The sequence below is a fragment of the Bufo bufo genome, chromosome 4, assembly GCF_905171765.1.
Source record: "Bufo bufo chromosome 4, aBufBuf1.1, whole genome shotgun sequence".
Lineage (NCBI taxonomy): Eukaryota > Metazoa > Chordata > Amphibia > Anura > Bufonidae > Bufo > Bufo bufo.
The window spans coordinates 555,700,261-555,711,793 of NC_053392.1; positions in this window are offsets into that span (position 1 = coordinate 555,700,261).

Consider the following 11,533-nt stretch of genomic DNA (forward strand, 5'->3'; position numbering starts at 1 on the left):
GCAAAGAGATGCACCACCAGGGGCGGAGTGGTTCCGGGCCGCCAAAGAAAAGTCCATATATGTATCGGGAACAACTCATGTTCCTCCGTGAGGTCATGGAGCTGTGTCATTGTGAATTCTACACAATGACCACTATACATGTTTATCCATACACACTGTATGTAGACTATTTAGGTAATGTTATATAGTTTAAAAATGTTCATGTTGAAAAGCCATATTTGCCAATAGCAACCATTCAAATTCCTCCTTTCATGAGCAAAAGTAGGGCAGTAGGACAAGTGCAGTAGGATTTGTTGCTATGGGCAGCTATGACACTTCTAATTTCCCCAATGTACATAAATTACCCCATATGTAACAAGTTGGTTATTTCATGTAGTACTATGTGCAAAAAGTAATTTGATGATTTTAGTAATATGTGACGTTAATAGTTATAAAACAAAATACTGTTTATCTAGTAATGTAGTTTGTTTTTTTCTTTTTTTAAGAACTGAGGATAACCTAGAGGATGAAGGGGATGAGTCTGCTCCGCTGCTCTCCAGTGCCTGTGAGGAAGACACTCCCTCTGGGGCAGCGCAGGCGGAGAGCGCTCCAGGACCAAGCACGGCACCTTCCAGGCCACCAGCTGTTTCTGGAGGAGATCCCCCACCCCCTTTTGCGCCACCCAGCCGGGCCAGACGACGGGCAATCCCTCCTGCCGAGTCTCTCATCAGCACCCAGGTGCTTGATTATTTATCGAGAGCCCGGCAGGAGGATGAGTTTGACTTTTATGCCTGTAGTCTGGCCTCGTATTTGCGCCGGCTGCCTCCAGAACAAGTCTTGAGAACCAAAGCGGCTCTAGGAATCGTTCTGGATGCATCCACTCCCCCCAAGGACCCTACAGAAATTTCTGGAGCCCTGGAAAATTGGCACCTCCATGGGACCATGTTTGGCCCCCAGCCAATGCCAATTTCCCTGGGCTCACAACCTCCACTACCACCTCCTCCACAATTCCACCCTTCAAGGGGTCATTATGGGCCACCTACTCGGCCATATGGCCCACATTATCATGTGGAGTCAACATATGGGCATGATGTCCCCACCTCCTCACAAGCTGCCCCATCGCAGTACTCAGGCCCCCCTTCCCAACCAGCCTACCCTGACCCGCAGTTTCCGGCCCTACTCTCACCATCTGAGCATTATACCAATTTGTAAATGTTTTGGTATGTTTATTTTGTTTATTTTGAAAAACTTAAGTCAAAGAAAAAGTCGATATGACTATTATTTTTATTTTATAATAAACAGAGTTTTATTTAACCGATTTATATTGTTACTTCTCTTTATTATATACATTGCATATTTATATTTATGTATCACCAACACATACACCACATTAATAATAGTATACTGTATAGTATTGTATAGTATAGTACTAGAGTACTATAGTATAGTACTGTAAGTATACTTTATTATACATATTTTTTATATTTATACATATATACATAACATGTTTTCCACAATATAATGTCCTTTAGGAAACTATAGTAAACACAATACAGATGGAGTTATGTGCCATGACACACGTAATAATATTTTTGTGGTACATCATAATGAGGCCAAGTACAACTTTATTTATGATGATGGGAAAGCATACATACATGTTTTGCGACATTTTTAAAATGTGTATGAATGAGGTATTTGTACATATTTCACATACTGTGTTGGAAGCAATATATGTAAGCAAAATATGTAAGCTCGCATCCCACGTCAAGGGTCCTCATTATCTTGCGACTCCCTAACTACAAAATAAAAAAGCTAACTAAAATATATCCATCCAGGCTAAAAAAATAACTGGCAATAAAAAACCTCCATGAGTCTAGTTGTCACGAGGGTATCGAGAACCACGCCTGACTCCGTTATACCCGGGGTCAGGAAGTCGCAGCGGTTGGCTGCACGCTCTATTTAAGATAGGGCTGTTTTCCTTATGGTAGCTTTCTGGGTTTGCTTTGCAAACCCTTTTGGCTCACTCAGGGATCCGTAGCTCCTTCTCCTCAGCTGTTCCTTGTCCAGCACTCCCAAACCTCCTTATATTCCTCTCTCACACTTCTCTGGTTGCCAGAGATAGAACTTCCTGCCTGGACATCTATTCTGACCTTCTGGAGCTGTGTTGCTGCGTTCTCTGGTAGTTGGTCCAGAACGCTACCCTCCGGATCCTTGTTGGACCTTTCTGGTCTATTGTGATCGCCCACCTGGGTGTATGTGTTTGTCTGTTTTGTCTGTCCTCTCCCTGGTGTTTCCCTCTTAGTGATAGTGGTGCGGACTAGCGATCCCACCGGCCCGTTCACTATCTAGGGCTCATTTTAGGGAAAGCCAGGGTTTAGGCACGTGATCGCCGCACGGGTGAGGAACCCGTCTAGGGACGTCAGGGCAGTCAGGTGCAAGCCGCAAGGTGAGTTAGGGGTCACCACCTTTCCCTCTCCCTTGGGCAGGGCTTTCCCTTTTATCCTCCCTGTGCGTGATGTCGGTCATTACATTATCTCTGGCCCTTATTTTGTGTAGGTAAAAAAAAAAAAATTATTTTTTTTTTTACCTACTTAGAATCCAGTATGGATCAAATTGCTGCTCTGTCCAAACAATTTCATGGCCTGTCTTTTGAGGTGGCAGGATTGAAGGCGTCGGTCCTCCAGCAACAGCAGCGATTACAACTAACCGCAAGCCCAGCGGTTGCTACTGGTAACCAGGTTGTTGCGGAACCCAAGGTCCCTCTCCCTGACAGATTTTCTGGGGGAAGGGACAAGTTTTTGACATTCTGTGAGGCCTGTAAGTTATATTTTAAACTGCGCCCTTACTCCTCTGGTAATGAAGATCAGCGGGTGGGGGTTGTTATTTCCCTGCTGCAGGGGGACCCGCAGTCCTGGGCGTTCTCTTTACCTACTGATTCCCAGGCTCTCCGGTCAGTGGATGAGTTTTTCGGGGCTTTGGGTCTCATATATGACGACCCTGACCGAGTCGCACTGGCTGAATCAAGATTACGGAGACTCTTACAAGGAGAGCGGCCGGTAGAGGAGTATTGCTCTGAATTCCGTAGGTGGGCTACGGATACCCAATGGAACAACCCGGCTCTCAGGAGTCAGTTCTGCTCTGGGTTATCCGAAAGGGTTAAGGATGCGCTTGCATTATATGAGACCCCCTTTTCCCTTGATGCAGTTATGTCCCTTTCTATCCGTATAGAGAGACGCCTTAGGGACAGGTTGAAAAAACCGGAGCAATTGGTAACCCCTCCCAAGCAGCAGTTAGTCTGTACGGACTTAGACGAGCCTATGCAGCTAGGAGGAACTACTCGTCAGGTCCGTCCTCCTGTGGCTCGCCGTAGGCGTGGGGTTTGTTTTTTTTGTGGGGAGAGGGGTCATTTCATTAATGTCTGTCCTTCTTTCCTCAGAAACAAAAGACCGTCGGAAAAACTACTAACCCCAGGCTGTGTGGAGGATGTCAGCCGGGGGGTATACGTTTCCTCCATACGTACATCGCAATTTGTGTTGCCAGCGGTTATTATTTTTGGTGATAAGACGGAGACTATTTCTTTCTTTCTAGACAGTGGAGCAGGGGTAAATTTGATAGATGCCCATTTTGCCCGCACTATGGGTTTGTCTCTCTGTACGTTACAGAGACCCATTCCCATATTCGCTATTGATTCTGCTCCCCTGTCTCAGAGAAACCTCACCCACATTGTTCATAATTTACACCTTCGGGTAGGGTACCACCATAACGAGATGCTTTCAGGTTATGTTCTGGAGGGGCTTCCCACTCCGGTAGTGCTGGGTCTTCCCTGGTTGGTAACGCACAATCCAGTGGTGGATTGGCAGGCCAGGGAGATATTGAAGTGGAGTGAGCAGTGCAGAGAAAATTGCTTAAATAGCAATTGCTTAGTCGCCTCCATAACTACCATACCTACATTTATTTTGGATTTTGAGGATGTTTTTTCTGAAAAGGGTTGTCAGAAGTTACCACCTCATCGTCCTTATGATTGCCCGGTTAACCTTATTCCTGGCGCAAAATTACCCAAGACCAGGTTATATAATCTTTCGGGTCCAGAGAGACAAGCCATGAAAGATTATATCTCCGAGAGCTTGGCTAAGGGACACATCAGACCCACTTCTTCACCCGTGGCTGCAGGGTTTTTCTTCGTTAAAAAGAAAGATGGGGGCCTGCGTCCTTGCCTAGATTTTCACGAATTAAATCGGATAACCATCCGAGACCCATACCCTCTTCCTCTCATTCCTGACCTGTTTAACCAGATTGCGGGTGCTAGGTGGTTCTCCAAACTTGATTTTAGGGGGGCCTACAATCTGATTCGTATTAAGGAGGGGGATGAGTGGAAGACAGCGTTTAACACCCCTGAGAGGCATTATGAAAATCTAGTTATGCCTGTCGGTCTGACCAATGCTCCTGCCGTCTTTCAACATTTCGTTAATGACATTTTTAGTCATCTAATCGGCAGGTTTGTGGTAATATACCTAGATGATATTTTAATTTATTCGTCTGATCTGAAAACACATGAGGTGCATGTCAGACAAGTACTACAGGTCCTACGGACGAATGAATTATATGCTAAAATTGAAAAATGTGTCTTCGCCGTTCAGGAGATACAATTCCTAGGTTATTTTTTATCTGCTTCAGGTTTCCGTATGGATCCTAGGAAGGTCCAGGCAATTTTAGATTGGGATCTTCCTGAGAACCTCAAAGCACTACAACGATTCTTGGGCTTCGCGAATTTCTGTAGGAAATTCATTAGAAATTATTCACTTATTGTAAAACCGCTTACTGACATGACTAGGAAGGGGACTGATTTTTCTAAATGGTCTGACGCCGCTAAAGTTGCTTTTTCCTCTCTAAAAGAGAGGTTTACCTCAGCACCTGTACTAGTCCAAACGGATGTCTCTCAGCCTTTTATTGTTGAAGTCGATGCGTCAGAGGTGGGAGTGGGGGCGGTGCTGTCTCAGGGTCCGTCTCCTGGCAAATGGCGTCCTTGTGCTTTCTTTTCTAAAAAACTATCTGCAGCAGAAAAGAACTACGATATTGGCAATAGGGAACTATTAGCTATTAAACTTGCGTTTGAGGAGTGGCGTCACTTCTTAGAGGGGGCATTCCACCCCGTCACTGTGATTACAACCACAAAAATCTTCTGTACCTCGAATCAGCTAAGCGTCTCACCCCTAGACAGGCTAGGTGGTCGCTATTTTTTACCAGGTTTAACTTTGTGATTACCTATCGTCCTGGGGCAAAGAACACCAAGGCTAATGCACTATCTCGTTGTTTCCCTGGAGGGGGTAATGTGAGTGATCCGGTGCCCATTCTTCAAAGAGGAGTGGTTGTTTCTGCGGTACACTCTGTTTTGGAGGGGAAGGTGTTAGAGGCCCAGGGGGACGCCCCGGTCTCTTGCCCCTCAGAGAAATTGTTTGTACCGTTGAACCTACGTTTCGAATTATTAAAGGAACATCATAGTTCGGCACTTGCTGGGCACCCGGGTAGTAAAGCAACCTTGGAGCTATTGTCTCGTCGTTTTTGGTGGCCAAGGTTGCGTCAGGATGTATTGGATTTGTCTTCTTGTTCTACCTGTGCTCGCGCAAAAGTTTCACATACACGTCCTGCAGGGTCTCTATTACCACTCGTCATTCCCAATAGACCGTGGACACATCTGTCAATGGATTTTATCACTGACTTACCTTTGTCTGCGGGTAAAACAGTTATTTTGGTAGTAGTGGACAGGTTTAGCAAAATGGTACACTTCATTGCGTTACCCGCACTACCTAATGCTAAGACTCTTGCTCAGGTATTCGTCAGTGAAATCGTGAAGCTTCACGGGGTCCCCTCCGATGTTGTTTCGGATCGGGGTACCCAGTTTATTTCTAAATTTGGAAAGCTTTTTGTTCCCGTTTGGGGGTACACTTGTCCTTTTCCTCAGCTTTCCATCCTCAGTCGAATGGACAGACTGAGCGTACCAACCAAAACCTTGAGACATATCTAAGATGTTTTGTGTCTGAAAACCAAGAGTTGTGGTCATCATATTTACCGTTAGCTGAGTTTGCCATAAATAATGGTCGTCAGGAATCCACTGGCAAGTCACCATTTCTTGGTGCATATGGTTTTCATCCCCAATTCTGTACTTTCAAAGAGGGAGGGGGGTCTTCTGGGGTTCCCGAAGAGGAACGGTTTTTGTCATCTCTTTCATCGGTATGGCAGAAGGTGCAAGCTAACTTGAAAAATATGGGAGGTAAATACAAATGCATGGCTGATAAGAGACGGTCGCCAGGTCCGGAACTAGGAGTGAATGACTATGTGTGGTTGTCTACTAGGAATATTAAATTGAAGGTTCCCTCTTGGAAACTGGGTCCTAGGTTTATTGGCCATTACAAAATTGTAGCCATCATCAACCCCGTGGCTTTTCGCCTGGAGTTACCTCAGACTTTTAAAATTCATAATGTTTTTCATAAGTCGTTACTCAAAAAATATGTTCCACCTCTAGAACCGTCACCGCTGCCACCCCCTCCTGTTGTCATGGATGGTAATCTAGAATTTCAGATATCCAAAATTGTTAATTCTCGTCGGGTCCGCCGCTCTCTTCAATATCTGGTGCATTGGAGAGGTTACGGTCCCGAGGAAAGAATGTGGGTTCCTGCGTCTGAGGTAAACGCCGACAGGCTAGTTCACGAATTAAATCGGATAACCATCCGAGACCCATACCCTCTTCCTCTCATTCCTGACCTGTTTAACCAGATTGCGGGTGCTAGGTGGTTCTCCAAACTTGATTTTAGGGGGGCCTACAATCTGATTCGTATTAAGGAGGGGGATGAGTGGAAGACAGCGTTTAACACCCCTGAGAGGCATTATGAAAATCTAGTTATGCCTGTCGGTCTGACCAATGCTCCTGCCGTCTTTCAACATTTCGTTAATGACATTTTTAGTCATCTAATCGGCAGGTTTGTGGTAATATACCTAGATGATATTTTAATTTATTCGTCTGATCTGAAAACACATGAGGTGCATGTCAGACAAGTACTGCAGGTCCTACGGACGAATGAATTATATGCTAAAATTGAAAAATGTGTCTTCGCCGTTCAGGAGATACAATTCCTAGGTTATTTTTTATCTGCTTCAGGTTTCCGTATGGATCCTAGGAAGGTCCAGGCAATTTTAGATTGGGATCTTCCTGAGAACCTCAAAGCACTACAACGATTCTTGGGCTTCGCGAATTTCTATAGGAAATTCATTAAAAATTATTCACTTATTGTAAAACCGCTTACTGACATGACTAGGAAGGGGACTGATTTTTCTAAATGGTCTGACGCCGCTAAAGTTGCTTTTTCCTCTCTAAAAGAGAGGTTTACCTCAGCACCTGTACTAGTCCAACCGGATGTCTCTCAGCCTTTTATTGTTGAAGTCGATGCGTCAGAGGTGGGAGTGGGGGCGGTGCTGTCTCAGGGTCCGTCTCCTGGCAAATGGCGTCCTTGTGCTTTCTTTTCTAAAAAACTATCTGCAGCAGAAAAGAACTACGATATTGGCAATAGGGAACTATTAGCTATTAAACTTGCGTTTGAGGAGTGGCGTCACTTCTTAGAGGGGGCATTCCACCCCGTCACTGTGATTACAACCACAAAAATCTTCTGTACCTCGAATCAGCTAAGCGTCTCACCCCTAGACAGGCTAGGTGGTCGCTATTTTTTACCAGGTTTAACTTTGTGATTACCTATCGTCCTGGGGCAAAGAACACCAAGGCTGATGCACTATCTCGTTGTTTCCCTGGAGGGGGTAATGTGAGTGATCCGGTGCCCATTCTTCAAAGAGGAGTGGTTGTTTCTGCGGTACACTCTGTTTTGGAGGGGAAGGTGTTAGAGGCCCAGGGGGACGCCCCGGTCTCTTGCCCCTCAGAGAAATTGTTTGTACCGTTGAACCTACGTTCCGAATTATTAAAGGAACATCATAGTTCGGCACTTGCTGGGCACCCGGGTAGTAAAGCAACCTTGGAGCTATTGTCTCGTCGTTTTTGGTGGCCAAGGTTGCGTCAGGATGTATTGGATTTGTCTTCTTGTTCTACCTGTGCGCGCGCAAAAGTTTCACATACACGTCCTGCAGGGTCTCTATTACCACTCGTCATTCCCAATAGACCGTGGACACATCTGTCAATGGATTTTATCACTGACTTACCTTTGTCTGCGGGTAAAACAGTTATTTTGGTAGTAGTGGACAGGTTTAGCAAAATGGTACACTTCATTGCGTTACCCGCACTACCTAATGCTAAGACTCTTGCTCAGGTATTCGTCAGTGAAATCGTGAAGCTTCACGGGGTCCCCTCCGATGTTGTTTCGGATCGGGGTACCCAGTTTATTTCCAAATTTGGAAAGCTTTTTCTTCCCGTTTGGGGGTACACTTGTCCTTTTCCTCAGCTTTCCATCCTCAGTCGAATGGACAGACTGAGCGTACCAACCAAAACCTTGAGACATATCTAAGATGTTTTGTGTCTGAAAACCAAGAGTTGTGGTCATCATATTTACCGTTAGCTGAGTTTGCCATAAATAATGGTCGTCAGGAATCCACTGGCAAGTCACCATTTCTTGGTGCATATGGTTTTCATCCCCAATTCTGTACTTTCAAAGAGGGAGGGGGGTCTTCTGGGGTTCCCGAAGAGGAACGGTTTTTGTCATCTCTTTCATCGGTATGGCAGAAGGTGCAAGCTAACTTGAAAAATATGGGAGGTAAATACAAATGCATGGCTGATAAGAGACGGTCGCCAGGTCCGGAACTAGGAGTGAATGACTATGTGTGGTTGTCTACTAGGAATATTAAATTGAAGGTTCCCTCTTGGAAACTGGGTCCTAGGTTTATTGGCCCTTACAAAATTGTAGCCATCATCAACCCCGTGGCTTTTCGCCTGGAGTTACCTCAGACTTTTAAAATTCATAATGTTTTTCATAAGTCGTTACTCAAAAAATATGTTCCACCTCTAGAACCGTCACCGCTGCCACCCCCTCCTGTTGTCATGGATGGTAATCTAGAATTTCAGATATCCAAAATTGTTAATTCTCGTCGGGTCCGCCGCTCTCTTCAATATCTGGTGCATTGGAGAGGTTACGGTCCCGAGGAAAGAATGTGGGTTCCTGCGTCTGAGGTAAACGCCGACAGGCTAGTTCGGGTTTTTCATGCCTCTCATCCTGAGAGACCTGGTCCTGAGTGTCCGGAGGCCCCTCGTAGAGAGGGGGTACTGTTACGAGGGTATCGAGAACCACGCCTGACTCCGTTATACCCGGGGTCAGGAAGTCGCAGCGGTTGGCTGCACGCTCTATTTAAGATAGGGCTGTTTTCCTTATGGTAGCTTTCTGGGTTTGATTTGCAAACCCTTTTGGCTCACTCAGGGATCCGTAGCTCCTTCTCCTCAGCTGTTCCTTGTCCAGCACTCCCAAACCTCCTTATATTCCTCTCTCACACTTCTCTGGTTGCCAGAGATAGAACTTCCTGCCTGGACATCTATTCTGTCCTTCTGGAGCTGTGTTGCTGCGTTCTCTGGTAGTTGGTCCAGAACGCTACCCTCCGGATCCCTGTTGGACCTTTCTGGTCTATTGTGATCGCCCACCTGGGTGTATGTGTTTGTCTGTTTTGTCTGTCCTCGCCCTGGTGTTTCCCTCTTAGTGATAGTGGTGCGGACTAGCGATCCCACCGGCCCGTTCACTATCTAGGGCTCATTTTAGGGAAAGCCAGGGTTTAGGCACGTGATCGCCGCACGGGTGAGGAACCCATCTAGGGACGTCAGGGCAGTCAGGTGCCAGCCGCAAGGTGAGTTAGGGGTCACCACCTTTCCCTCTCCCTTGGGCAGGGCTTTCCCTTTTATCCTCCCTGTGCGTGACGTCGGTCATTACACTAGTACTGCTGCTGAAAAGGGAAAGAACCGATAGGGAACATAAAATAATCAGAAAATAACTCCCTCACTCTCAGTCCAGCAGATCCTGATCTTCCGAGTTGGAAAGTGTCTATTCCTGATGGCGGCCTATAGACTTGGGCATCTTCATCAGGTGTAGACTCATAGGTACGTATGTAGCTATGCAGCACTACACACGCTTTGATGACCACATTGACATTTTCTGGGGCCAGCTGTATGGACTAAAGAAAAACAATACATTTACTAGAAGAAATACCAAATGCGCACTCCACAAACCTTATGGCCCTACTTAACCTAAAATTAAAATTGCGCCTCTTTGCATCCAAACCTCACCTAGGAAAGGTATGCATGAGGTTTGTAGAAAGGGCAAACTCCTCGTCCCCTACAACCACATAAGGCGCTGGTGGGCCAGAGAAGGTTTGCTGGCTGTGGTATGTATGTCCAGTTGGTTGGACTGAAGCCACCGACCCATTCTGGAAGCCCTGAAGATGCGAGCATCTGCAGTACTTCCATAGGACCCAATATCTACAATTATAAACCTGTAGCTTGTGTCAGCCAAGGCCAACAAAACTACAGAAAAAAACTGTTTATAATTATAGAATCAGGACCCTGAGTTCGGTGGCTTCTTAACCCGTATGTGCTTCCCGTCAAGGGCACCAATACAATTTGGGAATTGAGCCCTCTCCAGGAATCCCTGGGCTTTATCAAGCCACTGCTGCCTGGTTGGATGTGGCAGCACAGAAGCTTTGAGTCTCAACCAAATGGTGGCACATGTAGCCCGTACCACGCCAGCAATTGTGGAGGTTCCTAGTCTAAATTCAAAATGTAAAGAAGAAAACTAATTGCCAGTCGCCAGATATCTGAAATGAAAAAAATATATAATTAATACACAAAATATCACATGTTTTTAATTCAAATACATTACTTTACACTATTTAATGGCAATGTGTCTGGCAAGTTGAAATAACATTAGGCGGTAGTCCAAGATTTGGACTGAATACTTGATATTGATATACACTTTAAAGTAAGAAAACCCGTTTAGCTACATCAACTTCCAGACCATTACCAGATACACACAGGTGACATATCCTCATCATCACAGCCAGGATTATAAAGATTAACTTGATTCTGGTGTGACTAATAAATGACTTTGTATAACCCCAAGTTACTTTATACAAAGTGGTCGGCCCAAAAGCATACACACTTTGTTACTTATAATGTACCATATACAATACATGTGTACTACTATTACGTACTTAAACATAGAAGAGGTAAAGTTCCGAATACACAGGCCATAGACCGAACAGCTATGTATTGGCAAACAGTGGGTCATTCATGTCTGAGTCTGATAATATAGTCTTACCTTAAAGTAATAATGAGACGTTCTCCAGGTGACACACTCCGCTGCATGTTGGTGTCCTGGAAAGTCAAGGCAGGCCGCAACTGCCCCAAAAGCCGATCAAATGCAGCCACCGACATGCCGCAAAAATTAAAGAACTTCACAGAGTGCGCATGGAGGTCAGAGTACAAACCAACAAATTGCCCTTTGCTGGCCCGCTGCGAAATAATAGGATGCACCCACATCCGCTTCCTCCGCGGTTCCTCTTCTATCATTTCTGGCTGCTCTCC